At 53.3% G+C, this 17,738-nt stretch overlaps 1 long non-coding RNA gene across 1 annotated transcript in view; it reads left to right on the forward strand.

The window, feature by feature from the left end:
* Positions 1 to 17,738, forward strand: part of LOC142051331 (uncharacterized) — a 93,778-nt gene that overhangs the window by 12,955 nt on the left and 63,085 nt on the right. The gene's annotated exons all lie outside the window — the stretch shown is intronic.

Raw genomic sequence — 17,738 nt, forward strand, 5'->3', positions numbered from 1 at the left:
TGGCTTAGCCCCAGCTGGCAACTCTGCAGCAGGGAGCTGCTTGCTCGCTCCACCCTCAGTGGGCTGGGGGAGAGAGCTGGAAGAGTAAAAGTGAGAAAAATCATGGGTTGAGATCAAGACGGTTTAATAGGTAAAGCAAAAGCTGTGCGTGGAAGCAAAGCAAGGAATTAATTCGCTCCTCCTTTTCGGCGGGCAGGTGTTGAGCTGTTTCTGGGAAAGCAGGGCTCTGTCATGTGTAACGGTTACTTAGGAAGAGAGATGCCGTAGCCCCCAAGGACTCCCCCTTCTTCCCACAGTTGGAACCCGCAGTTCGGTACGGGCGTGTAGTGCACGAGCGAGCTAGGCTACGTGCCTAGGAAGCCTCATCTCGTAAGAGCTGTAAGACACCCCCGTGTTCTCTTCAGGTGGAGGTCGGCCTAGAGTCTGGAGCTGCAGAAGAGGCAGGGAGGAGAGGAGGGGAAAGAAGCATGTGAACGGCTAAATTGTGCCAGCAGCGCTGAGAGCGAGAGTCGCGGTGAGTCCTGGGCCAGTGGGGCCCCGTTGCCTCTCTTGTGCGTCCTGGGCCCTCCCTGTCTCTCCCCCGGCCCCCTCTCTTTCCTTACCTGCTGCAAAATTTTTTTTTTTTTGCGCCCCCCCCGCACCTTCTTTCTCCGTCTCGCTCTGAGTGGCTCCCTGCCTCCCCGTCTTTTCAGTCCTCCCTCTCTCTGTCCTGTAGCCTGTGGCTACTTGTTCTTTCTCCGCCTCTCTCTGCCTGGCTCTGGCTCCGTTTTTATTTTTTTACTCCTCCTGCTCTGTCCTGTAGCCTGTCGGTATTTTTGTCTTTCTCTGGCTCTCTCGGTCTGACTCCCTGTGTTACCGAAAAACGCGGTAAAATCGGAAACGACTCCTCAACGCCAATTTAGTATTAAAGAGCAGGCATTCTTTATTCACGGCGCCGGATGCACGGGGGATCGCTCCTCCTGGCGTGCGTACCTCACGCACCTTTCCCGTACAATTTGTAGATCAAAATTTTAGGTATTCATACATATTCATTTTTGTCCTGTCTACTGATCGGTACAAACTTGCTCGTTCCGTATGTAAATCGCTGCGCAGGCTCGGTTGTCCTCTTCCGTTGTTCTCTTCTGAGTAGGTGGTATTACTTGGGTTGGTGGTGGTCTGTGAGTCGGTGGTCGCGATCTCCCCCTGCGTAAAGGAATTACCTTTTTACCTTCTTGGCTAGTTTTCTCAGTCCGCTCCACGAAACCGCGTTTTGTCATCCTTTTCTGACAGAAGCACATTGTCTGTTCTGTTCGCATTAACGATCGCCTAGGGACTAAAATGCAGATCGACGGATGCGCTGATTCGTACGCTCCATGTTCCCGTAATGGAACACTGTCTCTGGTTGGTTGATTTCATGGCTTTGGTTACATTTCCCCCGTATGGAAGTTCTGAAATAATAATTTTCTCACTACTTCCATCCTAGATCAATAATATTCCACTATGTCAGTTCGGTGTTTGGTTCATCTTCTCAAAGTTTTCACTTGATTGTGGTCTCCAGGGTGTATGCAGGTCCCATTTTCTACCCAAAATTTTATTAATTTGTTGAACTACCTCTGCAAAAAAATGTGGTGCTCTATCAGAGGACATTCCCGTTGGCACTCTAAATCTTGGTATTATTTCTTTCAGCAACGTTTTAACTACTACTCTAGCTTTGTTGGTGCAGCACGAGAAAGCTTCTGGCCATCTAGAAAATTTGTCAATCGGCACTAACAAATACTGCTCTATCTATTTTGTCTGGGTAACTCAGAGAACTTAATTTGCTAATAATTTCCGGGAGAATTTTTTGTTTTGTTACTCCTAAAGGTGGTTTCCTTTGGTTCAGGGGATTATTTCTAGGACAGATTGGACACTTAGCTACTATGGGTTTAACTATTCTTGTCATGCCTACACACGCTACAGATGTTTTTAAACTCAAAACCGTAGCATCTACACCCCAATGTGTTTGATCATGCTTTTCTTTTCAAGTTCTGTCATAACTTGTGGGGTTGTTATTATTATTACTTGTTTTTCTGGTGTTATCTACCACCTCTCTGTGTTTTGTGATGTTTCCAATTGTTCTGCTAATTGCTCATCCAATTTATTATATCTCGGTTTCAACTTTGGAATTCTGATCTGTTTTACCGGTACTAGCGCAAGGATACCTTGCTCTGCAGTCCTCTTTGCAGCTTTATCTGTCAATCGTTTGCTTATGTTTACAGCCGTCTGGCCGAATTGATGAGCTTTGCAACGCTTTACCGCCACTTCTTTTGGTTTCTGCACATCTTCCGGAAGTTGGAGAGTGTCGTCTTTATGCTGTATCGATGATTTTTGGGCTGATGGCAGTCCTTTCTCCTTCCCAATAGCTCCATGATCGTGGATCACACCAAATGCATGTTTGGAATCGGTCTAGATATTTATCCTTTGTCCTTCTGCCATTCGCAGAGCTCGCTTCAATGCTACCAATGCTGCTTTCTGTGCTGAGGTGTTTGCAGGCAGCACCCCTGACTCCGTTCCCTCGGCGGCGATAACGACAGCATATCCGGCCATTCGCTTCTCTTCTCGCCCAGAGCTTCTTCCATCTGTAAACAACTCCAGATCAGGATTTTCCCAGAGGTTTGTGTCTCAGGTCTGGTCTGCTGGAATAGACTTGTTCAATAGTTAGCAAGCGATCGTGTTCGAAATTGTCCGTAAGGTTTTCTGTTGTTAAAAACGTAGCAGGATTCAGTATAGCAGTAGTCTTCGATTCCACATCGTCTTGTTCTAACAGAACAACGTGATATTTCAACATTCTGCTAAGGGATAGCCAACGACCCCCCTTTTGTCCTAAAACAGTCACCGCTATGTGCGGGACACATACTGTCATCTTCTGTCCCATTGTTAACTTTGGGGCTTCCCGGATCGGCAGCGCTGTTGTTGCTACTGCCCGTAAACACCTAGGCCGTCTTTTACTCACGTGGTCGAGTTGTTTGGAGAAGTAGCCCACAGGTCTCTTCCAGGTTCCCAGTCGCTGTGTCAGCACTCCAAGGGCTAAATGTTGTCTTTCGTGGACAAACAACTCAAAAGGTTTAGCGAAATCAGGTAGGCCTAATGCAGGGGCCATCATCGAGGCTCTTTTCAGTTCTTTGAATGCCGCTTGGCATTCGGGCGTCCGGGTTAAATATTTATTCTTTGATTCTTTCAATGCCTCATATAATGGTTTTACATAGAGTCTGTAGTTCAGAATCCAGAGCTGACGCCATTTCACTATTTTCAGAAAAGCTCTCAATTCCTTTGGGCCGCTAGGTTTGGGAATTTGACAAATAGTTTCTTTCTTTTCACTTTCTAATTGTCTTTGTCTTTGAGATATTTCAAATCCTAAATAAATGGCTGCTGCTTCTCCTATTTGGGTTTTGTTTCTGGAAACTCTGCATCTTCCTTGGCCCAGAAAATTTAAAAATTTCAAAACATTATTCTTTACTTTCTGCCACTATCAGAATGTCACCTGCATTCTGTAACAATATGCCTCTCCCTGGGTTCTGTTTTTTCTATACATTTCTACATTTCTAATTTTTTTCTTGCCAGCTGAGTCCCAAATATCGTAGGACTAATTTTAAATCCTTGTGTAAGTACGGTCCATGTTAGCTGTGTCTTTCATTCTGCGGTGGGGCTTTCCCATTCCAAAGCAAATAGGCTTTGACTTTTTATGCCTGGAGGTATGCAAAAGAAGGCATCCTTCAAATCTAGTACAGTAAACCATTTATGCTCCTCCTTTAAAAGAGGTCAGTAAAGTGTATGGATTAGCTACTACCGGATGTATGTCTTGGGCCACCTGATATATAGCCCTTAAATGGTGAACTAGCTAATACTCCTTGCCTCTAGATTTCTTTACTGGCGACACAGGAGTACTATATTCTGATTCACATTCCACTAAAAGCTCATATTCTGAAAAATTTTATAATTAACTTCTCTAATCCTTCTTGAGCCTCTCGCTTAATAGGGTATTGTTTTTGTCTTACCGGCTTGGCTCCAGGCTTTAAGGTTACTTTTACCGGCTCTGCCCACTTAGATCGCTCCGGAGCTCCGCTCGCTCAAACCAAAGGAATTACTACGTTTTCCACTTCTTCGGGAACCTGTTCCTCCCTGGAGGAATCCTGTAACATAAACGCTCTCGCCTCTGTGGCTTTTGATTCTGGTATTAGTAATTTAATCTCTCCATCTTTAAAAGTTACTTGAGCATCTAATTTACTTAATAGATCTCATCATAACAGAGGCAGTGGACATTCAGGCATATACAGAAATTGGTGAGTTGCCCATTGCTTCTCCAATTTAAACTTTAATGGCTCTGAGAGGGGCTAATTTTTCTTTGCCCTGTCGCACTAACAACACCTACGGATTTATGATTAAATTTCTCTTTACGTGTATTCAATACCAAAGAAGTGGCTCCCGTATCTACCAAAAATTCTATTTCTTCATTCCCTAGCTTCAGTGTAACCAGGTGTTCAGCTAGGGTTGATTCCCCTGGTCTCCTTCATGCCAAGCTACTTCAAGCATTTTACCCAGATCTCTGGATTCGGGTTCTTCTAGCTTCTGAAGGTTTCTTCTCCCCCCCGCCCCCCCCCCCCCCCCCACTATCTGGGGCTGATTGTCTTATGAATATAGAGACCAACTGAATTGCTTTTTCTGGTTTTTCTGCGTTCAAATGAGTATATTTTCTGGCAGTCACCTTCAGTCTTTCCATAAAGGCTGAAGGGGACTCCTTTAATTCTTGTCTCGCTTCAGAAATTTTGACCCATTTATTGCTTTTGGCATTGCATGTCTTACTCCAAATAAAATCTCTCTCTGACATCTAGTCAACATTCCCCTGGGTCCTGGCTGATTCGGGTCCCACTCGGGATTTGTAGATGGAAAATTCTTATTAATTGTTCTCTGTAAATTCCTGTTAGCATGTGCTCCCTGCACCTGCCTTCTGGCTGTATTCAATACTATTTTCTTGTCAGTTCCATCAAGTGAAGTATCCAGTATCACAAGTAGAGCAACACTTCAAGTTCTCACCACATTTTCCTCTCTCCAAAAACATTGCCGTAGAATCCTGTGGACGTATCTCACGCTGTTTCTGCCACGCTGGATGATTCCACAGTGTAAAGAGCAAATCAACATATGCCACTTCTTCCCATTTGCCTTCCCTTTTTACAAAACAACATTAATTGCAAGATGGTACGATATTGCAACGTCTCACGTTCTGGCCATTTGTGCCCACCTTCCAATTGATACGTTGGCCACCAATGATTGCAATATTCAATTAATGGTTTCCGAGTTAGTAGGTCATCACCCCCGATGTCTTTCCAGTGCTTCAAAATACATCCCAAAGGTGTTCTCTGTGGGATAGGTTTCTTACTCAGAAATGCTCCCATCTCCCAGTCAACTAGTAGTTGTGATTGTGCGCTATCGCAAATAGTAGTCAGAGGGACTCCAACCCCCGTTAGAGGTCTCACTGGAAATCCGCCACTGGGATCTGTAGCGCCCTGCTAGATATCCCTGGAGACTTCAACCCCCTGTTGAAGACCCCCCTACCCTCGGGTCCCGCTCCACAGGCTTTCGCCTAGCAGAGACTTACCAACCGAGGTACCTCTTGGCCCCAACCCTGCGTGGCTTTTGCCGCGCCTTACGGGCAGGCCCGTGGGACTCAAACCCACTATCCTATCCTATGTGGGAAGCTAACCCCACGTATTATTCTACCTAAGTTTCTTCTTAAAAGAATGCCTTGTTTACTTCAGTCCAAGGGATCTTGCTCAGAATTCTCTGGCCTGGGGATCGGAAGCTCTCCCCGAGAATTCCTTGGGGCTGGCTGCAGGTCCCACGGTCCTGCGGATCCGTCGAGATTCAAAAGCAGGGTCCCATCTGGGGTGCCAAAACTGTTACCGAAAAACGCGGTAAAATCAGAAATATCTATTCAACACAAATCTAGTATTAAAGAGCAGGCATCCTTTATTCACAGCGCCAGACGCACGGGGGATCGCTCCTCCTGGCGTGCGTACCTCACGCACCTTTCCCGTACAATTTGTAGATCAAAATTTTAGGTATTCATACATAGTCATTATTGCCCTGTCTACTGATCGGTACAAACTTGCTCGTTCCGTATGTAAATCGCTGCGCAGGCTCGGTGGTGGTCCGTGAGTCGGTGGTCGCGATCTCCCCCTGCCAGAATTGCCTTTTGCCTTCTTGGCTCTTAATCTTGGCGGTCTTGGCTAGTTTGCTCAGTCCGCTCCACGAAACCGCGTTTTGTCATCCTTTTCTGACAGAAGCACGTTGTCTGTTGTTCTGTTGACATTAACGATCGCCTAGTGACTAAAATGCAGATCGACAGACACACCGATTCGTACGCTCCACGTTCCTGTAATGGAACACCGTCTCTGGTTGGCTGATTTCATCGCTTTGGTTACACCTGTTCCTGTTGTTCAGTTTCTTCTTTTTTGGCTTTGTGTGATTCTCTCTGTGATTCTGTTTTTCTCTGCCTCGCTTTTCCCAGCTCCCCGTCCCTCACTTTGAATGCCCGTTATCCTTCAGCAGCTCACTCTCCCTTGGTTGCCATCCCCGTTTCTGAATTCCTCCTGCTTTGCCACGTAGCCCGTGACTTTTTTCTTAATCTCTCTGTCTGCCTCAACGCTCCCGCCGCGCTTTTTAATTCGTCTGCTCTGTACCCTGCTACTGTTCTTGCCTTTCTGAGTTCTTCTCTGTCCAGCTCCCTTTCCCTGTTCATGAATTCGTGTTCTTCCTGCACCCGCGGCTGTTCCCTGTGATCTCCGTCTCTCTCTGTCCAGCTCCCTGTCCCTAGGTTTTAATTCCTGCCTCTGCCCGCTGTAGCCCGTCTAGATTTTTCTCTCGGCCTCTCTCTCTGTCCGGCTCCCTCTGTCTGTGTTCTAATTCCACGTTCTCTGTCACGTAGACCCGTGCTATTTGTTTGTCCTCATCTCTCTCTGTCCAGCTCCTTGCTGCTATGTTTTATTTCTTCCCTCTCTCTCTGTCTTTGTAGCCCGTTGCTGTTGTTGTGTTTTTGGTTTTTTTTTTTTTCCCCCCACTTGTTTCTTCGTTTGTCTCTGTCTGCCTCCCAGTGCCTGATCTTTAATTCCTCCTTCCCTGTTGGGCCGCTGTTCCTTTTTTCCATTCTACGTTGTGTTCTCTTTGGTCTCCTGTTCTTATTCATCGGTTCCCTCCTCGCCGCCCTGTGGCTTGTCCCCATTTTAGTGTTGCCTCTCCCTCCCTCTCTCTGGCTTCTTGCCCCTGTTTTTAAAATTCCTCCCTCTCTTCTCTCTTCCCTGTTGGCCGTGTGATCGTCAGCCTTTCTCCACCTCTTTCTGCCCAGCTCTCTGTGTCTATCCATTAATTCTTCCCTCTCTGCCCTGTAGCCTGTAGCTTTTGTCCTTTCTCCATCTTGCTGTCTCTGGCTTCCCCGTGACCCTCTTTTAGAATTGTTTCTCTCTTCTTTCTGTACGCATTGCGATTCCTTTTGCTCCCCATCTCCCTTTGTTTTGGGTGTTGTTTTGTTGTTGTTTTTCTGGCTCCCTGTCCCGAATTGTTAATTCTCTGCCTTCTCGTGCTCTGTACCACGTAGCCCCGTGGTTTGTTTTGTGGTGTTCCCTCCCCGGCCCCTTCCCTCCGTCGTTGGCCGTCTCGGCTCCCTGTCCCCGTGGCTTCATTCTTCCCTTTCTGCCCTGTTCTTGTCGCTTATCTTGTCTTTCTCCATTGCGCTCGGTCCAGCTTCCTGCCCCTATTCTTCTTTCCTCCCTCGCTGTCGTGCTGCCTGCCCCAGGTTCTTTGTGCGTCTCCAGCCTGCTCCTCTTCCTTCTTTGTTGGTCTGTGTCCTGCTCTTCCCTCTTTCTGCTGCCTCTCTTCCCCTCTCTCTGCTGCTTTTATCTCCACCTCCGTCAGGCTCCCTGTCCTTCTCTGGCCGTCCTGTTCCCTGCCTCGTGCCTTCTCACTACACGCACACACGTCCCCCCCGCCCCGTCCAGCCGGATGCCGCTCTTCTCTTCTCTCTTCCTACTGTCCCGTGCCCTGCTCCTCACCTTTGGTGGCCTCCCCCTCTGCCCAGCAGCCCGTCGCCCCAGGAGCCAGGCGACGGACGGTCCGTTCCCTGCCAAACCGGGACAAGCGCGTGCCGTGGCTTAGCCCCAGCTGGCTATTCTGCACCAGGGAGCTGCTTGCTCGCTCCACCCTCAGTGGGCTGGGGGAGAGAGCTGGAAGGGTAAGAGTGAGAAAAATCATGGGTTGAGATCAAGGCTGTTTAATAGGTAAAGCAAAAGCTGTGCGTGGAAGCAAAGCAAGGAATTAATTCACTCCTCCTTTTCGGCGGGCAGGTGTTGAGCCACCTCTGGGAAAGCAGGGCTGTCATGTGTAACGGTTACTTAGGGAGAGAAATGCCGTAGCCCCTGCCCCCTCCCCCCCCCAAGGACTCCCCCTTCTTCCCCCAGCTGCGTGTGCTGAGCATGATGTCAAATGGTATGGAATATCCCTTTGGTCAGTTAGCTGGGAAAGCTTTCCCAGCTGTGTCCTCTCCCAGCCTACCTGCTGGTGGGGCACTGAGAGAACCAGAAGAGGCCCTGACTGTGGAAGCAGTGCTCAGCAAGAACCAAAACATCTCTACATTATTAACGGTGTTTTGAGCATAAATCCAAAACGTATCCCTTCCTAGCTACTGTGGAGAAAATGAGCACTATCGCAGCCAACACCAGCTCCGTGCGGCTGCGGCAACGGCGGCCGAGGTGGCCTTGGGGCAGGGGGGGAGCGTTGGGGACCCTGACCCACGAATGGCTCCTGGGACTTGTTACGTGCGCGCCTGCACAAACACCTGCCCTCTCCTTTGCCCTCAGGGCTGCGTTTGCGCTGCCTTTGCGTGGGGCAAGGGGCTGTGATGGAGCCCAGGGGAGGAGGTGGTGCACTGTGGGGGTGAGGGGAGGGCGCCCCCCGTTGCTGCTGCGCCTCAGCTGATGGCGGGGTCTGGATGGAGGAGCCCCAGGTGCGGGCGGTGGGGCTGACGGTGCCGGCTCCTCCCTGGAAAAGGGGTGGTGCCCGGCTCCGGGGGGCCAGTGTGAGCCGAGGGCGGAGCGGAGCTGTGGCCGAGCGTCAGCGGGCTGCGACTGTAGCGAGGGAGGAGGTGAGCGGGGGCTGGGTGGTGGAGCGCTGCGTCCCGGGTAAAGCCCCGAGGAGGGCTGCGGCGGGGCAGCGCTGGGTCGGAGCGGGCGGTGGGGAGAGCGAGGCTGTGCTGAGGGGCTCGGTGGGGGTTCCGGGTGCATCGGCGGCCGGGACGGTGGCCCGCAGGGTCCGAGAGCGGGGAGGGCGGGCTGGCGGCGTGCCGGGAGCTGTGGTGGTGCGCCTGGAGGCTGGCCGTGCGGCCGTGTTGTGGCGCAGAGCATGCCGGGAGGTGTAGTCCTGGCGGCGCGCGGCTGCCGGGCGGCCGTGTTGTGGCGCAGAGCATGCCGGGAGGTGTAGTCCTGGCGCAGTGGCTGCCGGCCCTGTCACGTGGTTCGCCGGGGCGTGGCGGGAGGCGCGGTCTTCCGGCGCTCGGGTGCCGGGCGGCCGTGCCGCGTACGGTAGGCGCGGTGTATTTGGGGTTGGATTCGTGTTGATTTCTGGGGGCTTGCGGGTGCGGCCGCTCCCCGAGAAGCGGTGAGTTCCCCGGGAGCTGACAGAAGGGAAGAGGGAAAGGAGGAGGACCTTTTCCCCCTGCCCAGGGCGCAGATGATGGCCGCCTCCCCGGCTCGCCGGAGCTCCCGCTCAGCCTCCCCTGGCCCCCCCTTGCCCCGTGCGCCTGCCCCCAGCCCCGGCACCTCCCCTGAAGCGTGCTGCGTAGCCCTTGGCCGCCCCCAGGCCCTGTCGTGAAGGCAGCGAGGCGGCCCTCAAGCGCACTGGATTCCCCCTCGGCGCAGGGGCCCGTAGCAGTAGCGCGGGGAAGGGGCGCTGTGTCCGGAAGCCCCTGCGCAAGGAGAGGCTTTGGTCAGGGTCGATCGACGGTAATGACGGTCGCTGTTTCTTCTTTCCCTCTCCCAGAGACCGTGCTGAGGACGTGGTTGTCTGTCCTTCGCCCGGGGACGCCGTCGACTGCGGCCGTCTCAGGCTTGCGTGGCTTCTCTCTGCCCGGCTTTGCCATCCTCGCGGCGCCGGGGCGAAAAGGGACACACAGAGCCCTTCCCGGCTGTGGAGAGGAGCTGCCTCGGCTGAAGCTGGAGACGCCAACGAAAGGTAAAGCAGAAGAAACTGAAGGCGCTCTGGCTGCCAGCTGCCTTCCTGCTGCAGGCAAGAGAGAGCCTGTCCCTGCAGGTGAGGGAGGAAGGATCCCCCTTCATAGCCCGCAGCGGGCCAGGCCACCAACGTGCACCGCAGGGTCCGTACGCGGTAACCCGGAGTTGGGTACGGGCGTGTAGTGCACGAGCGAGCTAGGCTACGTGCCGAGGAAGCCTCATCTCGTAAGAGCTGTAAGACACCCCCGTGTGCTCTTCAGGTGGAGGTCGGCCTAGAGTCTGGAGCTGCAGAAGAGGCAGGGAGGAGAGAAGGGGAAAGAAGCATGTGAACGGCTAAATTGTGCCAGCAGCGCTGAGAGCGAGAGTCGCGGTGAGTCCTGGGCCAGTGGGGCCCCGTTGCCTCTCTTGTGCGTCCTGGGCCCTCCCTGTCTCTCCCCCGGCCCCCTCTCTTTCCTTACCTGCTGTAAAAATTTTTTTTTTTCTTTTGCGCCCCCCCCGCACCTTCTTTCTCCGTCTCGCTCTGAGTGGCTCCCTGCCTCCCCGTCTTTTCAGTCCTCCCTCTCTCTGTCCTGTAGCCTGTGGCTACTTGTTCTTTCTCCGCCTCTCTCTGCCTGGCTCTGGCTCCGTTTTTATTTTTTTATTCCTCCTGCTCTGTCCTGTAGCCTGTCGGTATTTTGTCTTTCTCTGGCCCTCTTGGTCTGACTCCCTGTGTTACCGAAAAACGCGGTAAAATCGGAAACAACTCCTCAACGCCAATTTAGTATTAAAGAGCAGGCGTTGTTTATTCACGGCGCCAGACGCACGGGGGATCGCTCCTCCTGGCGTGCGTACCTCACGCACCTTTCCCGTTCAATTTGTAGATCAAAATTTTAGGTATTCATACACATTCATTATTGTCCTGTCTACTGATTGTCCTTTTACCTTCTTGGCTGTTAATCTTGGCAGTCTTGGCTAGTTTTCTCAGTCCGCTCCACGAAACCGCGTTTTGTCATCCTTTTCTGACAGAAGCACGTTGTCTGTTGTTCTGCTGACGTTAACGATCGCCTAGGGACTAAAATGCAGATCAACAGGTGCGCTGATTCGTACGCTCCATGTTCCCGTAATGGAACACCGTCTCTGGTTGGCTGATTTCATCGCTTTGGTTACACCTGTTCCTGTTGTTCAGTTTCTTCTTTTTTGGCTTTGTGTGATTCTCTCTGTGATTCTGTTTTTCTCTGCCTCGCTTTTCCCAGCTCCCCGTCCCTCACTTGGAATGCCCGTTGTCCTTCACCAGCTCACTCTCCCTTGGTTGCCATCCCCGTTTCTGAATTCCTCCTGCTTTGCCACGTAGCCCGTGACTTTTTTCTTAATCTCTCTCTGTCTGCCTCAACGCTCCCCCCGCGCTTTTTCATTCGTCTGCTCTGCTCTGCACCCTGCTACTGTTCTTGCCTTTCTGAGTTCTTCTCTGTCGAGCTCCCTTTCCCTATTTGTGGATTCCTGTTCTTCCTGCAGCCACCGCTGTTCCCTGTGACCTCCGTCTCTCTCTGTCCAGCTCCCTGTCCCTAGGTTTTAATCCCTGCCTCTGCCCGCTGTAGCCCGTCTAGGTTTTTCTCTCGGCCTCTCTCTCTGTCCGGCTCCCTCTCTCTGTGTTCTAATTCCACGTTCTCTGTCACGTAGACCCGTGCTATTTGTTTGTCCTCATCTCTCTCTGTCCAGCTCCTTGCTGCGATGTTTTATTTCTTCCCTCTCTGTCTGTCTTTGTAGCCCGTTGCCGTTGTTGTTTTTTTTTTTTTTCCCACTTGTTTCTTCATGTGTCTCTGTCTGCCTCCCAGTGCCTGATCTTTAATTCCTCCTTCCCTGTAGGCCGCTGTTCCTTTTTTCCATTCTACATTGTGTTCTCTTTGGTCTGCTGTTCTTATTCATCGATTCCCTCCTCGCTGCCCTGTGGCTTGTCCCCATTTATTGTTGCCTCTCTCTCCCTCTCTCTGGCTTCTTGCCCCTGTTTTTAAAATTCCTCCCTCTCTTCTCTCTTCCCTGTTGGCCGTGTGATCTTCAGCCTTTCTCCACCTCTTTCTGCCCAGCTCTCTGCGTCTATTCATTAATTCTTCCCTCTCTGCCCTGTAGCCTGTAGCTTCTGTCCTTTCTCCATCTTGCTGTCTCTGGCTTCCCCGTGACCCTCTCTTAGAATTGTTTCTCTCTTCTCTCTGTACGCATTGCGATTCCTTTTGCTCTCCATCTCCCTTTGTTTTGGTGTTTTTTTTGTTGTTTTTCTGGCTCCCTGTCCCTAATTGTTAATTCTCTGCCTTCTCATGCTCTGTACCACGTAGCCCCGTGGTTTGTTTTGTGGTGTTCCCTCCCCGGCCCCTTCCCTCCGTCGTTGGCCGTCTCGGCTCCCTGTCCCCGTGGCTTCATTCTTCCCTTTCTGCCCTGTTCTTGTCGCTTATCTTGTCTGTCTCCATCTCGCTCGGTCCAGCTTCCTGCCCCTGTTCTTCTTTCCTCCCTCGCTGTCGTGCTGCCTGCCCCAGGTTCTTTGTGCGTCTCCAGCCTGCTCCTCATCCTTCTTTGTTGGTCTGTGTCCTGCTCTTCCCCTCTCTCTGCTGCTTTTATCTCCACCTCCGTCAGGCTCCCTGTCCTTCTCTGGCCGTCCTGTTCCCTGCCTCGTGCCTTCTCACTACACGCACACACGCCCCCCCCGCCCCCGTCCAGCCGGATGCTGCTCTTCTCTCCTCCTACTGTCCTGTGCCCTGCTCGTCACCTTTGGTGGCCTCCCCCTCTGCCCAGCAGCCCGTCGCTCCAGGAGCCAGGCGACGGACGGTCCGTTCCCTGCCAAACCGGGACAAGCGCGTGCCGTGGCTTAGCCTCAGCTGGCAACTCTGCACCAGGGAGCTGCTTGCTCGCTCCACCCTCAGTGGGCTGGGGGAGAGAGCTGGAAGGGTAAGAGTGAGAAAAATCATGGGTTGAGATCAAGACGGTTTAATAGGTAAAGCAAAAGCTGTGCGTGGAAGCAAAGCAAGGAATTAATTCGCTCCTCCTTTTCGGCGGGCAGGTGTTGAGCTGTTTCTGGGAAAGCAGGGCTCTGTCATGTGTAACGGTTAGTTAGGAAGAGAAATGCCGTAGCCCCCAAGGACTCCCCCTTCTTCCCACAGTTGGAACCCGCAGTTCGGTACGGGCGTGTAGTGCACGAGCGAGCTAGGCTACGTGCCTAGGAAGCCTCATCTCGTAAGAGCTGTAAGACACCCCCGTGTTCTCTTCAGGTGGAGGTCGGCCTAGAGTCTGGAGCTGCAGAAGAGGCAGGGAGGAGAGGAGGGGAAAGAAGCATGTGAACGGCTAAATTGTGCCAGCAGCGCTGAGAGCGAGAGTCGCGGTGAGTCCTGGGCCAGTGGGGCCCCGTTGCCTCTCTTGTACGTCCTGGGCCCTCCCTGTCTCTCCCCCGGCCCCCTCTCTTTCCTTACCTGCTGCAAAATTATTTTTTTTTGCGCCCCCCCCGCACCTTCTTTCTCCGTCTCGCTCTGAGTGGCTCCCTGCCTCCCCGTCTTTTCAGTCCTCCCTCACTCTGTCCTGTAGCCTGTGGCTACTTGTTCTTTCTCCGCCTCTCTCTGCCTGGCTCTGGCTCCGTTTTTATTTTTTTACTCCTCCTGCTCTGTCCTGTAGCCTGTCGGTATTTTTGTCTTTCTCTGGCTCTCTCGGTCTGACTCCCTGTGTTACCGAAAAACGCGGTAAAATCGGAAACAACTCCTCAAGACCAATTTAGTATTAAAGAGCAGGCATTCTTCATTCACGGCGCCGGATGCACGGGGGATCGCTCCTCCTGGCGTGCGTACCTCACGCACCTTTCCCGTTCAATTTGTAGATCAAAATTTTACGTATTCATACGTATTCATTATTGTCCTGTCTGCTGATCGGTACAAACTTGCTCGTTCCGTATGTAAATCGCTGCGCAGGCTCGGTGGTGGTCCGTGAGTCGGTGGTCGCGATCTCCCCCTGCCAGAATTGCCTTTTACCTTCTTGGCTGTTAATCTTGGCAGTCTTGGCTAGTTCTCTCAGTCCGCTCCACGAAACCGCGTTTTGTCGTCCTTTTCTGACAGAAGCACGTTGTCTGTTGTTCTGCTGACGTTAACGATCGCCTAGGGACTAAAATGCAGATCGACAGACACACCGATTCGTACGCTCCACGTTCCCGTAATGGAACACCGTCTCTGGTTGGTTGATTTCATCGCTTTGGTTACACCTGTTCCTGTTGTTCAGTTTCTTCTTTTTTGGCTTTGTGTGATTCTCTCTGTGATTCTGTTTTTCTCTGCCTCGCTTTTCCCAGCTCCCCGTCCCTCACTTGGAATGCCCGTTGTCCTTCACCAGCTCACTCTCCCTTGGTTGCCATCCCCGTTTCTGAATTCCTCCTGCTTTGCCACGTAGCCCGTGACTTTTTTCTTAATCTCTCTGTCTGCCTCAACGCTCCCGCCGCGCTTTTTAATTCGTCTGCTCTGTACCCTGCTACTGTTCTTGCCTTTCTGAGTTCTTCTCTGTCCAGCTCCCTTTCCCTGTTCATGAATTCCTGTTCTTCCTGCACCCGCCGCTGTTCCCTGTGACCTCCGTCTCTCTCTGTCCAGCTCCCTGTCCCTAGGTTTTAATTCCTGCCTCTGCCCGCTGTAGCCCGTCTAGATTTTTCTCTCGGCCTCTCTCTCTGTCCGGCTCCCTCTCTCTGTGTTCTAATTCCACGTTCTCTGTCACGTAGACCCGTGCTATTTGTTTGTCCTCATCTCTCTCTGTCCAGCTCCTTGCTGCTATGTTTTCTTTCTTCCCTCTCTGTCTGTCTTTGTAGCCCATTGCTGTTGTTGTGTTTTTGGTTTTGTTTTTTTTTTCCACTTGTTTCTTCGTTTGTCTCTGTCTGCCTCCCAGTGCCTGATCTTTAATTCCTCCTTCCCTGTTGGGCCGCTGTTCCTTTTTTCCATTCTACGTTGTGTTCTCTTTGGTCTCCTGTTCTTATTCATCGGTTCCCTCCTCGCCGCCCTGTGGCTTGTCCCCATTTTAGTGTTGCCTCTCTCTCCCTCTCTCTGGCTTCTTGCCCCTGTTTTTAAAATTCCTCCCTCTCTTCTCTCTTCCCTGTTGGCCGTGTGATCGTCAGCCTTTCTCCACCTCTTTCTGCCCAGCTCTCTGTGTCTATCCATTAATTCTTCCCTCTCTGCCCTGTAGCCTGTAGCTTTTGTCCTTTCTCCATCTTGCTGTCTCTGGCTTCCCCGTGACCCTCTTTTAGAATTGTTTCTCTCTTCTTTCTGTACGCATTGCGATTCCTTTTGCTCCCCATCTCCCTTTGTTTTGGGTGTTGTTTTGTTGTTGTTTTTCTGGCTCCCTGTCCCTAATTGTTAATTCTCTGCCTTCTCGTGCTCTGTACCACGTAGCCCCGTGGTTTGTTTTGTGGTGTTCCCTCCCCGGCCCCTTCCCTCCGTCGTTGGCTGTCTCGGCTCCCTGTCCCCGTGGCTTCATTCTTCCCTTTCTGCCCTGTTCTTGTCGCTTATCTTGTCTTTCTCCATCGCGCTCGGTCCAGCTTCCTGCCCCTATTCTTCTTTCCTCCCTCGCTGTCGTGCTGCCTGCCCCAGGTTCTTTGTGCGTCTCCAGCCTGCTCCTCTTCCTTCTTTGTTGGTCTGTGTCCTGCTCTTCCCTCTTTCTGCTGCCTCTCTTCCCCTCTCTCTGCTGCTTTTATCTCCACCTCCGTCAGGCTCCCTGTCCTTCTCTGGCCGTCCTGTTCCCTGCCTCGTGCCTTCTCACTACACGCACACACGCCCCCCCGCCCGTCCAGCCGGATGCCGCTCTTCTCTTCTCTCCTCCTACTGTCCCGTGCCCTGCTCCTCACCTTTGGTGGCCTCCCCCTCTGCCCAGCAGCCCGTCGCCCCAGGAGCCAGGCGACGGACGGTCCGTTCCCTGCCAAACCGGGACAAGCGCGTGCCGTGGCTTAGCCCCAGCTGGCAACTCTGCACCAGGGAGCTGCTTGCTCGCTCCACCCTCAGTGGGCTGGGGGAGAGAGCTGGAAGGGTAAGAGTGAGAAAAATCATGGGTTGAGATCAAGGCTGTTTAATAGGTAAAGCAAAAGCTGTGCGTGGAAGCAAAGCAAGGAATTAATTCACTCCTCCTTTTCGGCGGGCAGGTGTTGAGCCACCTCTGGGAAAGCAGGGCTCTGTCATGTGTAACGGTTAGTTAGGAAGAGAAATGCCGTAGCCCCCAAGGACTCCCCCTTCTTCCCCCAGCTGCGTGTGCTGAGCATGATGTCAAATGGTATGGAATATCCCTTTGGTCAGTTAGCTGGGAAAGCTTTCCCAGCTGTGTCCTCTCCCAGCCTACTTGCTGGTGGGGCACTGAGAGAACCAGAAGAGGCCCTGACTGTGGAAGCAGTGCTCAGCAAGAACCAAAACATCTCTACATTATTAACGGTGTTTTGAGCATAAATCCAAAACGTATCCCTTCCTAGCTACTGTGGAGAAAATGAGCACTATCGCAGCCAACACCAGCTCCGTGCGGCTGCGGCAACGGCGGCCGAGGTGGCCTTGGGGCAGGGGGAGCGTTGGGGACCCTGACCCACGAATGGCTCCTGGGACTTGTTACGTGCGCGCCTGCACAAACACCTGCCCTCTCCTTTGCCCTCAGGGCTGCGTTTGCGCTGCCTTTGCGTGGGGCAAGGGGCTGTGATGGAGCCCAGGGGAGGAGGTGGTGCACTGTGGGGGTGAGGGGAGGGCGCCCCCCGTTGCTGCTGCGCCTCAGCTGATGGCGGGGTCTGGATGGAGGAGCCCCAGGTGCGGGCGGTGGGGCTGACGGTGCCGGCTCCTCCCTGGAAAAGGGGTGGTGCCCGGCTCCGGGGGGCCAGTGTGAGCCGAGGGCGGAGCGGAGCTGTGGCCGAGCGTCAGCGGGCTGCGACTGTAGCGAGGGAGGAGGTGAGCGGGGGCTGGGTGGTGGAGCGCTGCGTCCCGGGTCAAGCCCCGAGGAGGGCTGCGGCGGGGCAGCGCTGGGTCGGAGCGGGCGGTGGGGAGAGCGAGGCTGTGCTGAGGGCTCGGTGGGGCTTCCGGGTGCATCGGCGGGAGGGACGGTGGCCCGCAGGGTCCGAGAGCGGGGAGGGCGGGCTGGCGGCGTGCCGGGAGCTGTGGTGGTGCGCCTGGAGGCTGGCCGTGCGGCCGTGTTGTGGCGCAGAGCGTGCCGGGAGGTGTAGTCCTTGCGGCGCGCGGCTGCCGGGCGGCCGTGTTGTGCCGCAGAGCGTGCCGGGAGCTGCAGTCCTTGCGGCGCGCGGCTGCCGGGCGGCCGTGTTGTGGCGCAGAGCGTGCCGGGAGGTGTAGTCCTTGCGGCGCGCGGCTGCCGGGCGGCCGTGTTGTGGCGCAGAGCATGCCGGGAGGTGTAGTCCTGGCGCAGTGGCTGCCGGCCCTGTCACGTGGTTCGCCGGGGCGTGGCAGGAGGCGCGGTCTTCCGGCGCTCGGGTGCCGGGCGGCCGTGCCGCGTACGGTAGGCGCGGTGTATTTTTGGGGTTGGATTCATGTTGATTTCTGGGGGCTT

Source organism: Phalacrocorax aristotelis, unplaced genomic scaffold, assembly GCF_949628215.1.
Source record: "Phalacrocorax aristotelis unplaced genomic scaffold, bGulAri2.1 scaffold_89, whole genome shotgun sequence".
In the NCBI taxonomy this organism is placed as follows: Eukaryota; Metazoa; Chordata; class Aves; order Suliformes; family Phalacrocoracidae; genus Phalacrocorax; species Phalacrocorax aristotelis.